Here is a 16,365-nt window from a genome sequence, read left to right on the forward strand (position 1 = left end):
CAGTACTATACAATGCATAACACAACTCTACTCACACTCTGTCTGTAGTTCCTGAACCTCCTACAAATATGTGGCTGCCCTGAGTGTGCCAGTTCTCCTGTAAGAGGCATTGCTACCTGCTGTCTGTAACACTGATGCCCACACACAGGAAGGATCACACAGGCAATGTAAAGGGACCATGCCCACATGATGTAGGGGTTTAGAGTAGGTGGTTGCCATGACAGTGGTGACTGGAAATACTGCACATGTGTAATCATAAATATATATATATATATATATATATATATATATATATATATATATATATATATATATATATATAAATAGCTATCTGGATAATACTATGCACATATATTTCCACCATATCTCGTGGACATGGAGTATAGCCCTATCCCAGCCTCTATAGTCCCACAGTCATAGTGCAAGGGGATGTCAGGTATGTATAGCAGGTATATTATTAAACTATTGCTACTGTCATTGGGATTGTCTTCACAGACATGGTGTATGTTGGAGGTCACATCTGCTTATAACATGTGTGCCATTGGCTACTGACAAACATCCTAAGGACATCATAGTAAAGTACCGCTGCTAGCACGTAATGCCCCTGTGGACTGCAGCAGAGATATTGACCAATATATGTGGACATTCTGACACACTCTGTATAGTCCAGAGGTATACATATAACCCCTTAGTGCTAAACATGTGTAGAAAAAACACAGCACGGAAGGCAAGGAAGAAGTAACAAGGAAGATTCCTTTAATCCAACAAAATGTACATTCTGGTACCTCAGCAATTCGCCTTCATGGAAAATGTAGAAGAAATATGCAAAACCTACTCCACATTGGCCACAGATATCACACACTCACAACCCCCTCCACACAAGATGCATGTTACGAACATACGCAAACATGCACATCTGATATGTCTGGGAGTAGAACCCCTACCTAATTAGTTTATTACACTACAGCACTACCCAGTTATAGTACATGCCAAGAAGATTACTGGAGTACTTCTTCCCCAAAGGTGTATATCACATTGGATGACATCAGCAGGATTGCCAAAGTAGGACATTCGAATTGTAGTGAGTGTGACTAGCCTAAAATGCATTGCTCCCTACACAGACAGTGACACACACACACACACACTCAGACACACACACACACACACACACACACACACACACACACACACACACACACACACACACACACACACACACACAAAACATCCACAACCAACATGTGTGGGTATAGAACTCCTAATAGAGGTCTATATCACACTACAGCATAGAGCTGTTATAGGGCACACCACAGGGATTACTAGAGAACTTCTTCTCCAAAGGTGTATTTCACAATGAATGACATCAGCAGGATTGCCAAAGTAGGCCATTTGAAATGTATTGTGTGTGACTAGCCTAAAATGCATTGCTCCCTGCGCATACATTGAAACACACAAAGCATCCAGAACTGCCATGGGTGGGGATGGAACCCTACCACAGTTCTACATCACACTACAGCAGTACACATTTACAGGATGCACGACAGAGATTACTAGGCTGCAACATTCCCAGAGGTGTATTTATAGGTGGGTGACATCAGCAGCCTTGCCAAAGTTGAGTATAAGAATTGTAAGGAGTGTGAGTACCCTAAAAATCATTGATTTCTACACAGTAAGACATGCACACTAACACAGTTGCCAAATGTTGGGTTAGAACTCCAACCTAACTACTTTATCACACTACAGCAGTACGCAGTTACAGGACACTCTACAGACATTACTGGACTACATTCTTCCCAGAGGTGTATTTCTAGGTGGGTGACATCAGCAGCCATGCCAAAGCTGAGTATATGAATTATAAGGAGTGTGAATACCCTAAAAAGCATTGCTTTCTACACAGTCAGACATGCACACAAACACATACACAGTTGCCAAGTCTGGGGTTAGAACTCCTACCTAACTACTTTAGCACACTACAGCAGTACACAGTTACAGGACACACTATGGAGATTACTGGACTACAGTCTTCCAAGAGGTGTATTTCTAGGTGGGTGACATCAGCAGCCATGCCAAAGTTGAGTATATGAATTGTAAGGAGTGTGAGTACCCTAAAAAGCATTGCTCTCTATACAGTCAGACAGACATGCACACAAATGAACACACACACTCACACAGTTGCTAAGTCTCGGGTTAGAACTCCTACATAACTAATTTATCACACTACAGCAGTACGCAGTTATGGGACACACCATGGAGATTACTGAGCTACAGCTCTCCCAAAGGTGTATTTCACATTGGATGACCTCAGCAGGCTTGTCATAGTAGGGCTATGGGGAGGATGGTGTGTGCATGGGCCATAATCCATCTATCTAGGGGTTGACATGCCACATGCGGGCACACACAGGGTCATATGTCATAGATACGTGTATACAGCTGCTAGATGACTACTTCCTTGTACAGTTATGTTGCACAGCTGGCACATACACCACATACTCTGTAATGCTGACAGATACTGCTGACTAGTATCTGCAGTGAGTGACATCTGCACCTCATGTGTTTGGGGCCTTTTGGCTGTGTGCTGGGTGGGACAGGCCTGGATGGCTCCTTGTCACAGTCACTCTCTTCCACACATCTATGTATGTCTACCTTTGGCTTATTATAGTGTTGTCCTAACATATATGTCTGTATTCTTATCCACTGTGTGTGCAAGGCATGAGTAGTGCATACTGATGAGTGTCTGCACTAACATCTGCAACTGTCAGATATGTCTGGTCCGCTGGTGTTTGCAGTCATGGCCTTCATGTGTTTAAGTGTGTGAGCATGCCCAGTATGACCTTTCAGTATGTTGTTGACTGACATTGTCTTCATTTCTCTGTGTGTGAGCATGCCCAATATGACCTTTCAGTATGGTGTTGACTGACATTGCCTTCATTTCTCTAAGTGTGTGAGCATGCCCAGTATGGCCATCTGTATTAAATGTGTGGATCGTGTCCAGGTAGTTTGTGCTGCAGTGCTGACCTTTGTGTTGTACATCGACAGGTAGCATGCTGTCTCTGCAAGATATCCATCAATCATTTGGCTTTGACTGTTACTATATTTCTGCATAGCGAGGGGGCACACCTGACTGTTTCTTTATTTCTACACAGGAGTGGGGGGCACACCTGACTGTTATTACATTACTATGTAGGATGGAGGGGCACACCTGACTATTTCTACATTTCTACACAGGGTTGGGGGCACACCTGACTGTTATTACATTACTTTGTAGGATGCGGGAGGCACACGTGACACTTGTACACATTTGTTATAACTGCACTGGTATGTCAGGTACTCCATTTCATTCTGTATTGCTAACTATCATGCTGACTAGAGACATAGCAGTGTACTACAGATTGTGGCTTTGGTTGCCTTACATATTATTGTCTGACTTCCTACCCTTCAGAACTAACATCCCACTGCCTGCCCTGCTGTGGTCTGTCTGTGTAGGCCTGGGGGGGGGTTAACCATAGCCATCATTTTGGGGTCATGGCACAGGCTCTGTTTAGGTTTGTCTACACCTGACCTGCTGACTGAGACTGTTGTTGGGTATGAATTGTCCTGATTGGCATGTGTGGGTCTTATGAACACACATGTCACTCAGCACATTTCCTGCAGTGGGTTTTGTCACCCTGTGTAGTACTGGCTACTTTGATGACTCCAGTATGTGTTACAGATGTCATGGTGCCACTATGGGTGTCTACCATAACATTCAGCTACCCAATTCCCTTGCATGCTCACATCCATGCCATAGCTACAGGTAACAACACATTCTACTCCATTTGGCAATTTGTAGGTTCATTGACTTATCTTGATGGTGTGCCAGACTTGCAGATGGTGCTGGAGGGCTGCCTATGTTGGATGCACATAGTACACTCCCTATACATGGTTGAGCACAGGTAGTGTCATGTTTAGCATCCCTTTTACTGTATGTGCAAGTCAGAGAGAGGTGTCATTCCCTGAGTCCCTACTGTGTCAGTTCATGTGCTATGCGTTGCCTCTTTGACAAGGCCAAGGCATACTGGGCACACCTCCTTCTGCCTACTGGGGCAGGCTCAGGTTGTTCCCCCTCTGAGTCACTCTGTGCCTGTGTAGGCCTTGGCATTGGTGAGGGGCTGTGTGGCCCTGCCCCATGCTGTTCCTGCTGCAGCTGTTACTGCAGGATCTTATTGTGTAGCATAGCACATACCATAACAATTTGGGTACATGTAGCTGGTGAATACTGCAAGGCTCCACCAAATGTTTCCATACACCGGAACCATGAACTGAGCATCCCAAACACATGCTCTATTATATGTCTTGCCTGTGTGTGTGTGCCTCATTATGGCATTGCTGTTCAGGTGTGTGTGCATTTCTAATGGGTGTCATCAGCCACAGCTCCAGTGTGTAGCCAGCTTCCCCCACTAGGTGACCATAGGGGATGTCCCCACTGGCAAATCCCTGGTACAGTTGCTTCAGATGCCATATGTGGGAATCAGCATAGCTTTCAGGGCAGCCAGCACACACGTTCATTATAATGCCCTGGGCATCACCTAAAACTGGAAGTTGATGGAGGGGATGCCACTGCGGTTGATGTAGGCCCTACCCTGCTCACTGGGTGGTGCTTTGATGCGTATGTGTATGCAGTCTATAGCACCCACTATCCCAGGGTATTCTGCTATTTGATGGAAGAGACACATATTGCTTGTCAATGCCTCACGGGTGTTGAGAGAATATGCGTGCTCACTGGCATGTGCTGACATGGCATCCAGGAACTGGTGGAAGACTCTGGATGCTGATGCCTGTGAGATCTTCATGATATCCCCAGTTATGCTCTGGGAGGTACCTGTGGCTAGTATACCTAGGTCTACACATACCTTGGTATCCACTGGGATGGGTTCCCCTCGGTCAGTTTGGTGTGTCAGGTGTGGCCGGCACAGCTCAACAATTTGCTGTAGGAGGTCTCTGTCCAACCTACAGCACCCCACTATCTCCAGCTCATGTAGCCCCTAGTTGGTTACCCTGGATCTGTACACTCTACTCCGTCTCCTCACTGTGGATTGTTCGGCAGCATTCACATCCTCACCACCCTCACATGTTGTTCTATGTTGCCTGTTGCAACCCTTCTCATTTTGTAGGTTTGTTTGTTAAAAGTTCCCCACTTTTACACACCAGTGGTGTAAAGTGTGGAAAAAAACAGAGGTGAAGGTGTTTGCTTAGTTTATAGTAGTGTTCTGGGCTGGGCTGGTCTGCTGCCTGTGTAATTGGCTGATTCTGATACATTTCACCTGCCAGCTATGCTAGTTCTCCTTGAATGCCTTCCTACTGCTGTTTTCCCTTCCCATTGCCTCCCTGTTTAAGCCCATGTGCGTGCCGCACAAACAGAGTGCTCAGTTATGCATACTGTTGCTATTTCCTGGTTTTACTTCTTTTTTCTTCCTGTAAAACCCGGTGCGTGGTGCATGCACCCACTTACACTTTGTAAAGAGTGCTAGGCAGGTTTAGACACACCCCCTAGCTTAGTTGTGCTAAGCTAGGAGCAAACCCGAGCCACAGGGCTGCAATCCGCTTACAGTATGCCTAACACACAGCCTACCTCCTAGGCTTGCACCCAGCTATTCATACTCTTACTCTGCTGGAACCTGACTCACATGCTGGAGAAAACTAGGATTCACTATCCTTCCCCTCATTTGCATAGGATTGCCTGCTAATGCATAGATACATGCGTCACACTGAGCAACCACTACTCACTGGCCAGGTTGTCTTCTGCCTGCCATTGGCTTGCATGGCAGAATACTGATTTTAGTTAGAATGCTTGTTTTAGGTTTTTTTCTTATTTTCCCCCGATCCAGTTTGTGAGCCGCTGCCCTATGCTTAAACAGCCGAGATTGGCTAAAAAAAATAAAAGTTGATTTTTTTTTATTTTTTGTATTGTTTACAATGCCAATGACCTTATACTTGGCCATTGGCATGCTTCTTCAATGATATACAGCCTTTATTTGGAGCTGTCATAGCTCAGTTTTGGATTTTGCAGAAATGTACTCAGTTACTAACTGAGTACATATCTGCAGCTAGCATTAGTCTTGCACGGACTGTTGCAAGCTTCCTGGATTGCAAAATCCCCTCATTTGCATAGATTTCACCTGCAAATGGGGTGATTTGCATACCAGGGCTTAGTCTGTGCAAGATTAGTGTAGGAGCTCTCATGCACACCGCTGCAGGCTGTTCCTGGATTGCACGGCAGACATATTGCCTGCGTGAGCTCCTGCACCGATCTTGCACTCCGTGCAAGCTTTTGAGAATCCAGGGGATAGTTTAGAAATGTTTTGACATAAATAGAAAAGTACTGATTAATACATGTTTTATACAACTTCTAATAGAAGAGCTATTCCCTGCTGTTACAATACATCAGTGTGTGACCCTTGTTTCAGGCTGCTGTGACCTTTCCATTCTATCTTTATCCTAATTGCAGGCTGAACTGACAATTCTAAAAACTACTGTGAAGTCTTATAGCTAGTTTACATCTGTTATATGACATTTGATTATTGGAGGAATCATTTTAAACATAAATATTTACTTATATTGATAATTATGCCTTGATAAAGAGAGGAATTATTCATAAGCACTATCTTATCTTGGCTGATGCTCTTTTAGCCAGGCATTGTATTTCCATGCAGCTTTGCATTATTTTATGTCACTGGCATTCACATAAAAGATTGTTCACACATGCTGCTCAGGGAAGATTTCTGTAAGCTGGTGTCCCAACATTGCTTGAGATTCCAATGCTATAACAGTTCCCTCTGAACAGACATGCGAACTCATGTTTGTTGATTTTGTTCAGTGCATATTATCAAGCTTCATTGGTTCAGAGTATTTCATAAATCGTAGAATGTCTTGGACCTGATGCATTTGGTCCACTGTAAAAACTTGTACCGCTTGCCATCTTACACATTCGATTCCACACTTGATGACAACAATTGCTAGGCTTATACATCTTAAAATGCCAACTATGACCAGTATTTTTTCGTTTTCTTTCGGTTTTTCCCAGTTAGGGGTTGCCACAGCGGAACTCCAGTCCGCTAATGATTGGCAGTAGGTTTTTACAGTGCTGAGGTGCCAGCCCGACGCCCAACCTTCAATGAAGGCATGCTCATTCATGCATGTCTTTTGAATGCCAATCGACTGCAGGAAGGACATGCAAACTCCACACAGAAGGCATTCCAGCCGAGAATAGAATGGGAGAACCTCTTGCTGTGAGGTGACAACGCTACTGCTGCACCACCGCGGCTAAAGCTGCATTATTGTTCTTCCCTAGCTACTGATAGAACCACTCAGCCAAGAGAACCATGTTTCTTTTCTATTTGTGCTTTTTGAGCAATTTCCTCAATTATTTTGAGGTGTCTCCTGATTTCAGTTTCATTATCAGGAATATAAATACAATATTCCTTCCCTACCATTGCACAAAATTTAAAGCCATGTGGTTCTGTAAGACCATAGTTTCTATGGCAGTCATTTCTATGGTAACTTTTAATTCCTCTAATAGACCTACCAGTTTTGTTTTTAATTTCACACATAGCTTTTCCTTCTCCATAGAATGGAACATCATTTCATACATCCATTGTTTCTATGTCAATATATCTTTTTAATCTAACATTTCTAATATTATAATTAGGCAATGTAGTATGTCTAATCGATGGAATTATATGCCACAAATAACACAATCCATTCCATTTCTCAGGAAGCCATTTGTATGCTCTTTTACCACTTATGTAATATATGCCTGCTCGAACTGGAACCATCCATGTAACCCAATGGTTAGTTTTAGCTGTTTTTAAATGTCCAGCAAGTTTTATTACTTAAACATTTAAAACATTATTCAATGGTATTTTGGGTAGTATGAATAATACTACATGGACTTTTCCCAAGAAATGGGTGATTACTTGTTCCTTCTCCTCATAAACAAACATCAGCAGTTACATTTGTATGAACAAGGCTCAAGAAAGGGTGTTTCTTTGGGAAAGAGTTATTTCTAGTCTTGATTTGTGAGGTTCAACATTTCCAGAAGGGTAAATGGAATAGTTTGTAATAGAATTCCACTGTTTGCAACTTGTGGTGTCTCAGCACAGATCCAACATTGTTTAGCATTCAAGGTTTCTGAGTATATTTGCAGTGATTTGGTAAAGGTATTGAAGTTTATCTTTCCTTCTATGGATGAGTAAAAACTGATCACAATTAATATCAGGATTTTCATGATTTGATATTTTCTGGAAGAGAAAAGAATCATGTTCTTTTTAGTTGTATCTAATATTATGTCCCTTTATGTCAGTTATTACATTTATAAGTTATTCAGTTTTTTCCCCTCCATGTTAATCTTTTAACATGACCTTTATGACTTCAACCAGTTTTTTGTGGCTGATTTTTATATGGCTGTATTTGCACAGTCACTAATCCCAATTTGGTAACAGTGTAAGGTCCTATCCATTTTAAATCCCATTTACTTGTGTTTCCAAACTGATGGACCATTACAAGATCTCATTGATTCAATTGTACCTCCCTCAATTCCCAAATCTCATTTTGTTTACACAGCTCTAGATTATGGGCTTGTTCAGTTTCCCAGACTCTCCCTTTTGCCCAACTGATTTGGTCTTGGAGCAGGTCCCACAATTTTGTTTCTTCTAATCGTATTCCATAAGGGATTTCTCCTGCTTGTACATTCATAGATGGACCTGTCATTAGTTCATGTAGAGTTAACCCACATCCCTGAGGAGAATTTTGCATCTTAATCAAAATGCTGGGTAAATGTCTTACCCAATGATTCCCATACTCAGAAATCATTTTCTTGAATCCTTCCTTCAGAGTTCTGTTAGCTCTTTTGACTTTTCCAGAACTCTGAGGATGGTAAGGAGTATGAAACCTTTGCTTGATTTCTCAGGCTTTGCACATTTGTTTTGTCACTTTTCCAGTAAAGTGAGTACCTTCATCACTATGTATTTTTGGGGCACTACCCATGTTGGGATGATCCTTTCACTTATTATTTTAACTACTGAGTTTACATCTTCCTTTTTTGTTGGATGAGCTATCACCCATCCAGTATATTCATCTATCAAAGTAAGTAAGCAATGAAACCCTCCTGGTGCTGTTTGAAGAGGTCCTACAAAATCCATGTGCACCCTTTCCCAGGGTCCCAATGCTTGTGGGAGCCTATATTGTTTTCTCCTATTTCATTTTCCCACATTGTGCATGGCACATGTGGCACATCTATCTACATGATTTTGGATGTCTGTTGTCATTCCTTCCCATTTCAATCTCAAACTAACAATTTGTTGTAGTCTTTCTCTTCCTGGATGACCTAGGAATTTATGATAATAAGTTAACAACATTTTTCCTTTTTTGGGCTCAATTGTTTGTACTCTATGTAAAGGACCTTTTTTGAATTCTCCTGGCACCAACAATGTTTCTGGAAATCTAACCCATTTCCATTCACTTCCTTGTATTATTTCAAATTCTTCTATTTTCTCTTTCTTAATGATGTCTGGCTGTTCTCTTAGAATTTTTACTAACTGTTTAAGCTTCCTACCTGCTGATTATCTTTGTTTGTTTTTGCATTTAAGGTCATATGAGCACCTTGTTTAAGTTCAGGACCCCATAATGGCTTCATTTCATTTTTTCCTGTCATGGTGGTGGTGCTGCCGTAGCTTTGTCACCTCACAGTTACACGTTGCCCTTCAATTCTCAGTTAGAGCATCTTCGGTGTGGTGACATGCGTGAATGGGCATTCCTTCATTGAAGGTTGTTCGTTAGGCCCGGCAGCAAGCCAGCACGTAAAAATCTACTGCCAATCATTAGCGGACCGGAGTTCCACTGTGGCGACCCCTAACTGGGAAAAGCCGAAAGACACAAACTGTTCACATATAGTAGGTGTTATGATGATCCCATCACACTGGATTTGGGTGATTTTCCTACCTCATTTTCCACTCTTATGTTCATACTCTGTACACTGATCTTTACAAACATAAGCTGTACAATGTAAAGGTAAAGGATTTAAAGGTAAGTCCATTTGTATTTGCCACTTATTCAAAATAATTTCTACCATTTTCCTTATTTGTTTTTCTTCCATGTCATTTACTTCCCATGCTCAGTATTGAGGAACATTTTGTATTGGATAAGTTTCTTTGGCGTCAAGGGCCCCTTCTTTTGCTAGCTGATCTACTGTTTTATTAGACTGACTGTGTACCTCATTTTTGGCGTGAGCTTTGGCCTTATTTATACTCACTGTAAAAGGATTGCCATCTTTTATCAAACTCCAAATTTCTGTCAACACTTCCTGATGACTGATTGGTTTACCATCAGCTGTAATCAAACCTCTCCTTACCCAAATGGGATGAGATGATGTTATGACTCAGACTACATATTCACTGTCTGTATAAATGTTTACATGTCTGGGCAATAACAAGGCTTGTTTAACTGCTTCTAGTTCATCTCTTTGTGCTGAGCATCCCCTTGGGAGACCACCCTTCTTGTGTTCTTTGGTCTCTGCATTGTATATTGCCCATCCTGTCACAAAACACCCTCTTTCAGAACTCCAGAATCTGGATCCATCTGTATACAATTCTGATGCTCCTTCAATAGTTTGGGTGCCCACCCTTAAGTGTTCTTCATTTTCTAAATCAGGACACTCATGATATTCCCCTTGGTAATTAAACAGTTCTGGTAAAAACTTAATCCGAGGGATTTCTACTCTGATTCAACCTTCCTGACTTGCAAGACTTGCAGTGATCTTACCAAGTCGTGCATTATTCATGCCCTTTGGATTTCCTTCTAACATGTATTTCACTGGAGTGTGTTTGGTCTGTAGCACAATTGGAGAGCCCTGAATCATATGGCATGTTATTTCAGTACACCATTCTGCTATGATGGCTTGCTTCTCACATTCTTTCATTCCTTTCTCATCTGGACTCATAGCTCGGGAATAATAACCCCAAACCTGATATTGAGATCCTCTTTTTTGCAACACTATGGCCATCATAGTTAGACCATTGTGTCCAAACTGTATCTTCTTCTTCTTCTTTCAGCTTTTTCCCAGATAGGGGTCGCCACAGCGGATCACCATCTGCTCATAACTGGCAGTGGAGTTTTACAGCGTTGAGTTGCCAGCCCAGCGTCCAACCTTCCACAGAAGGCACAAACATGCACACACTTACACCTAGGGCCAATTTAGTGTGTCCAATCCACCTAGCATGTCTTTGGGATGTGGGAGGAAACCAGAGCACCCAGAGGAAACCCACGCGACCACGGGGAGGACATGCAGACTCTGCACAGAAGGCACCTCAGCCGAGGATCAAACCAGAGAACCTCTTGCTGTGAGGCGGCAACACTAACCACTGCACCACCGTGGCCGCCCTTGTTTCCAAACTATATGATGAACTCTATCTCTTTCTGGGACACCCAAAGCAGGTGCAGAAATGAGTTCTTCCTTGACCTTAGAGAAAGCTGCTAGTGACTCATCATTCCAGTTGAGAAATTCATCTCCCTTTTTGTTTCCTTTAAGCGTATTAGTCAAGGGTTTTGCATTTCCTGTATTATCTGGTATCCATTCCCTTGAGAATCCAAAGATTCATAGGGCTTGTCTTAACCCTATGACAGTAACTGGAATTGGTAACTGTCTGATTAGTTGCTTTTTGTCTTCACTACTGCTTCTTTGTCCTGTTGATACCGTGGCACCCCAGAAGGTAACAGAATCTTTCATAAACTGACTCTTTTTAGGGTTCAGTTTTAATCCTGATTGTCTTATTGCTTGGACAATTTCTGTTAATGCATTTAAGTGTTGCTTTTCAGTTTCTGTTCCTACAAGTATGTCATCCATGTATTGAATAATAGAAGGTCTACATTGTAGATGTTTTAGTATTTCCTGCATTACATGATGAAAAACTGTTGGAACATTATGAAAGCCCTGAGGGATTCTTGTCTAAGTATATTGTTGGCTTTCTACAGTAAAAAGCAAATTTCCATCATGAGTCTTTATCCCGAGTAATACTCCAGAAACCATTACTCACATCTAATGTGTAGAAAATTTTCATTTTTTTCCTGAATCTGAGCAATAAGATCAGGCATGCTTCCTACTATTGGCAAAGAATGAGGTGTCACCTTATTAAGTTCTCTGTAATCAGCAGTAAGATGATAACTTCCATCGGGCTTCTGTACAGGCCTGTATGGACTGTTAGCTGGTGAGTTAACTTTTGTCACTACCCCTTGAGCTTCTAAAGCTGTCACAGTATTTAGTATTGCTTGTTCTGCCTCTTGCTTTACTGGATATTGTTTTATAGATTTCTTGGGACTGCCTCTTACTTTAAGAATAAAGTCAGGGACTTGTCCACAATAATTCATATGTTTGGCAAAAATATCCTGATAGCAATAAATTAGCTGAGCCAACTCTTGCTTTGGTGTTTTAGTAACTCAACTAAATCATACGGTTGTGGGTCTTTGACACTGTATTTGCATAATGCTTCAGATATGATTAATAGTTCATTTAATTGTCCCTTAATCAATTATCTGTTACACAAATCTATAATGTAACCTCTTTGTTTCAAGATGTCATTACCAATGATGTTTTGTAGATGAGAACCTAATACCATTGCATGCTAGAAGGTGTCTCTCCCTATCTTTGTTTCTACAGGGAGACTTTTTGAGCTTGAAAGATTTTTCCTCCCAATCCTTGCAAGTTTATAGTTCTTGTTCCTGGGAATGTTCTTGTAATGATACTAACTGCAGTTTCTGTATCTATTAAATATGTAGCAAAGTGGTTTTGTACCCAAATTTGAGCATGTGGCGTTAGTGTTCTTTTTCTTTGTACAGCTGTTAGTTCATCTGCTGTCTCTTTTACTTGTCTGTTTGATCCTTTTACACTTTCCTGTAAGTGGGAACATATTTTTTTACAAAGCTTCTATAGTCCTGTGTTGTTCTAATGTACACAAAAAACTGTTGTTAAGAGAGCTGGAATTAATGTTTTCTTAACAAAATCTCATTTATTTTGATTTGGTTTTCCCTACTCTGTAAACTAAAAAATCAAAGAAGGCAGTTTATAAATAGGACTTCTTTTTTCCCCTTACCATTTGTTGCTTCTGACTGACCCAGTCATGATTAATATCTAATAAAAATTGTACACCCCCTCTCTGTGAATTATTACCACCACCTGCACTATTTGCTTGGTTTATAACGTCTTAAAACTTGGGAAAATTAGGAGATAAAATTAACCTTGATGCTTTAGCTTACTCTGAGGTATTCTTTTTAGAATCTGACTTCTCTTTTCCTTCAGAGAATGAAACAAAACTGTCAGATTTTTCTTGAGACCTTTCCTCAGTAACACTTTCAGATTTCTCTTGAGACTTTTTTGCTTGATATGATTTAGCAAATCTTAATAAATATCTGTTTCTAGATCTGGTTACAAGTATTTTTTCTGGTATAAAATTCTGATTTAAGTCTCTAAGACTGTTACTTTTAAAATTCAGTTTCTCAGGTCTAATAGTTTCTGGTTGCAGTAACATATGTGATGCCTTAGCCCTACCACATTTAAACATCTTATTACCATGAAAATTCCTTTAACTGCATGGTTACAGATTACTGATTACACATGTGACTATAGGAGAACAAAGCTTTAGTGCATTCTAAAAACAACAGAAATATTACAGTCTCACCCTATTTCGGCAGTGTGTAAATCCCTTCTTGGGAGTTAGCTGCGCAGCCTTTATTTCCCACCTTCCTTTTCCTGCAGATGAGACTCCACAGAGGAAAACTGATCCAACCTTCTGGATTCTTTTTGTTCTTCCTTCACCCACTGACTTTTAATAACCAAAATCTTTCTGCAATATTTCAACTTTACTTCAACTTTCCAACCTCTGCACTTTCTGCTTTGTTTCCTCCCAGGTTTTGCCACAAAAACTGTAAACGTATCTATAAGCACTGCGCCTATCAGCAAAAAAATACAGGCAGTTAGAAGAACAAGAAAAATAAATGATCAGCAAAACAAGGCATCCCAGGTTCAGTACAGTTTTTATTATTTCTTGACTATCTAATTTGTCTGACTAATTTACAAAATACACCAATGAGTACAGGACTTTTATACAGTTCTTAACAAATGCAGTCCTGCCTCTTTAGATATACATTGTGTCCTAAGTTGGTCATGCAATATGTCCTAAGTTGGCCATGCAACTATCTTAAAAGTTGTTTTACAAATTTTCATTTTTGTAACAAGTACAGAGTAATGTCTTGCTTCAGCTTGCTTTGTCATCATATGTTCTTACTGCTTAATTGTCTTATAACATTTCTAATGAGAAAGAGTATTTATTATTGTTAAACTGCAGTTTACATTATTGCTACTGTTGAATAATTCAGAATTAATGAAAATTTGCAACTTACAAAGTAATACAAATGCTTAATAAAAACTTCATATAAAATCTGCAGCTTTGCAGCATGTATATGCAAGGCACAACTGCTCCTGTCATTCATTCTATAGACAACATATGGAATATACATTTTCTTATTCTTCAATGTTTGTAGTATATATGTACATTTTACAGAGCATGTATTTTACATTCTGTTTATTCTTTACACATATAGTTTAGGAATGTTTTGACAGAAATAGAAAAGAACTGCTTAATACATGCTTTATACAACTTTTAATAGAAGAACCATTCCCTGCTGTTACAACATATCAGTGTGTGTCAGTGTGTTACCCCTGTTTCAGGCTGATGTGACCTTTTCATTCTATCTTTATCCTAAAAGCAGGCTGAGCTGACAATTCTAAAAACCACTGTGATGTCTTATAGCTAGTTTACATCTGTTGTCTGAAATTTGATTATTAGAGGAATTATTTTCAACATAAATATTTACTTATATTGATAATTATGCCTTGATAAAGAGAGGAATTGTTCATAAGCACTATCTTATCTTGGCTGATGCTCTTTTAGCCATACATTGTATTTTCATGCTGTGTTGCATTATTTTATTTCACTGGCATTCACATAAAAGATTGTTCACACATGCTGCTCAGGGAAGATTTCTGTTAGCTGGTGTCCCAACATTGCCTGAGATCCCAATGCTATAACATGGTATATCCTTGAAGAGTAGGGATATTCATCTCTTTACAAAAATGGCTGCATTATCTCCTTCCACTCCTTTTGTCAGGCCTAGTATTCTAAAATTGGTGCACTGCTGTCTGTCTTCCAAGTCACCTGTTCTCTTTTCAAGGCAATATTTTCATCCCCAAGCTGGATATTTCTGCATCATGGTCCTGCATTTGTTCTTCCATAACCTTTATGCCATTTTACATTATTTCTGCCCGCTCAAAATTTTTGCACACTTTTTCAGCTCTATCTACTCTCACTGTGCCAATTAATTTGCCAGGATTTCCAGCTTTACTACAGTCCTCTTAGTCTTGCCATCCATGGCAGTATGCCGAACTAAGTCAATCCCATGGAGCTAACTAGTGATACCTTGTTCATTGCTTAACCTTTATTGCTGCAAAAGGCTAACAAGTAAAAGAGTCACAAAATGACATTGACAGAATTACCCAAAAAGAGCTTAAACACAAACCATTCCTACTTACAGAGGCTCCGTAGCTCCTTTCCCTTTTGGCTGCAACAAGTGACAGAATCACTATCTAAAAAAAAACAAATGTTATTTTTTTTCTGCCAGAAAAAATAAATCTCTGACAGTGATATGTTTTTCAACCACAAGAAAGTAAAAAAAATGCAGAAAATAATTAAAACCTTTTAAAATGTTTTTCTTCAAGAAGTGTTTTGGCTTTTCTTACACATACCCTGGGATTCAATAAACTTCATGCAGGAATAATACTATTCCTGCATGGAGTGAACCATGTCCATGTAGTGTTAGCATTAACAGCAGTGCACCTTGTATATTCATGAAGGCGTACTCAAGTAAAGCTAAATGGACAAGAAGATTACTGAGTGCAGGGGGCATGTTCAAGTCATGCACACACATATAACATGCCCCCTGCACTCCAAAAGTACCATAAGGCACTTTTTAAATGCATTTCAGTGTCCATGGAGACTGAAAGCAAAAAAATGAGTCTTTCAGTGTCCGCGGACACCAAAATGGATAAGGGAGCAAGACAGCAATGCAGAGGTGTGTGACAGGTTCTGTCATAGACCCCCTGCATTGTAAAAGTGCCATATGGACATAGCCGTCAACTGTGCAGGTTTCCACAGAATGACCAAATGTCTGCCTCACATACCTCTCAACCTCCTAGACCAAGAAAGCTGTACAGAGTCATAAATAATGCTGGTACAAAGGCACAGAAATAGGGACACATTTTAAATATTGCATTTACAAACCTGG

This window comes from Protopterus annectens, chromosome 2.part1, assembly GCF_019279795.1.
Source record: "Protopterus annectens isolate FY-2018-M chromosome 2.part1, PAN1.0, whole genome shotgun sequence".
NCBI lineage: Eukaryota > Metazoa > Chordata > Ceratodontiformes > Protopteridae > Protopterus > Protopterus annectens.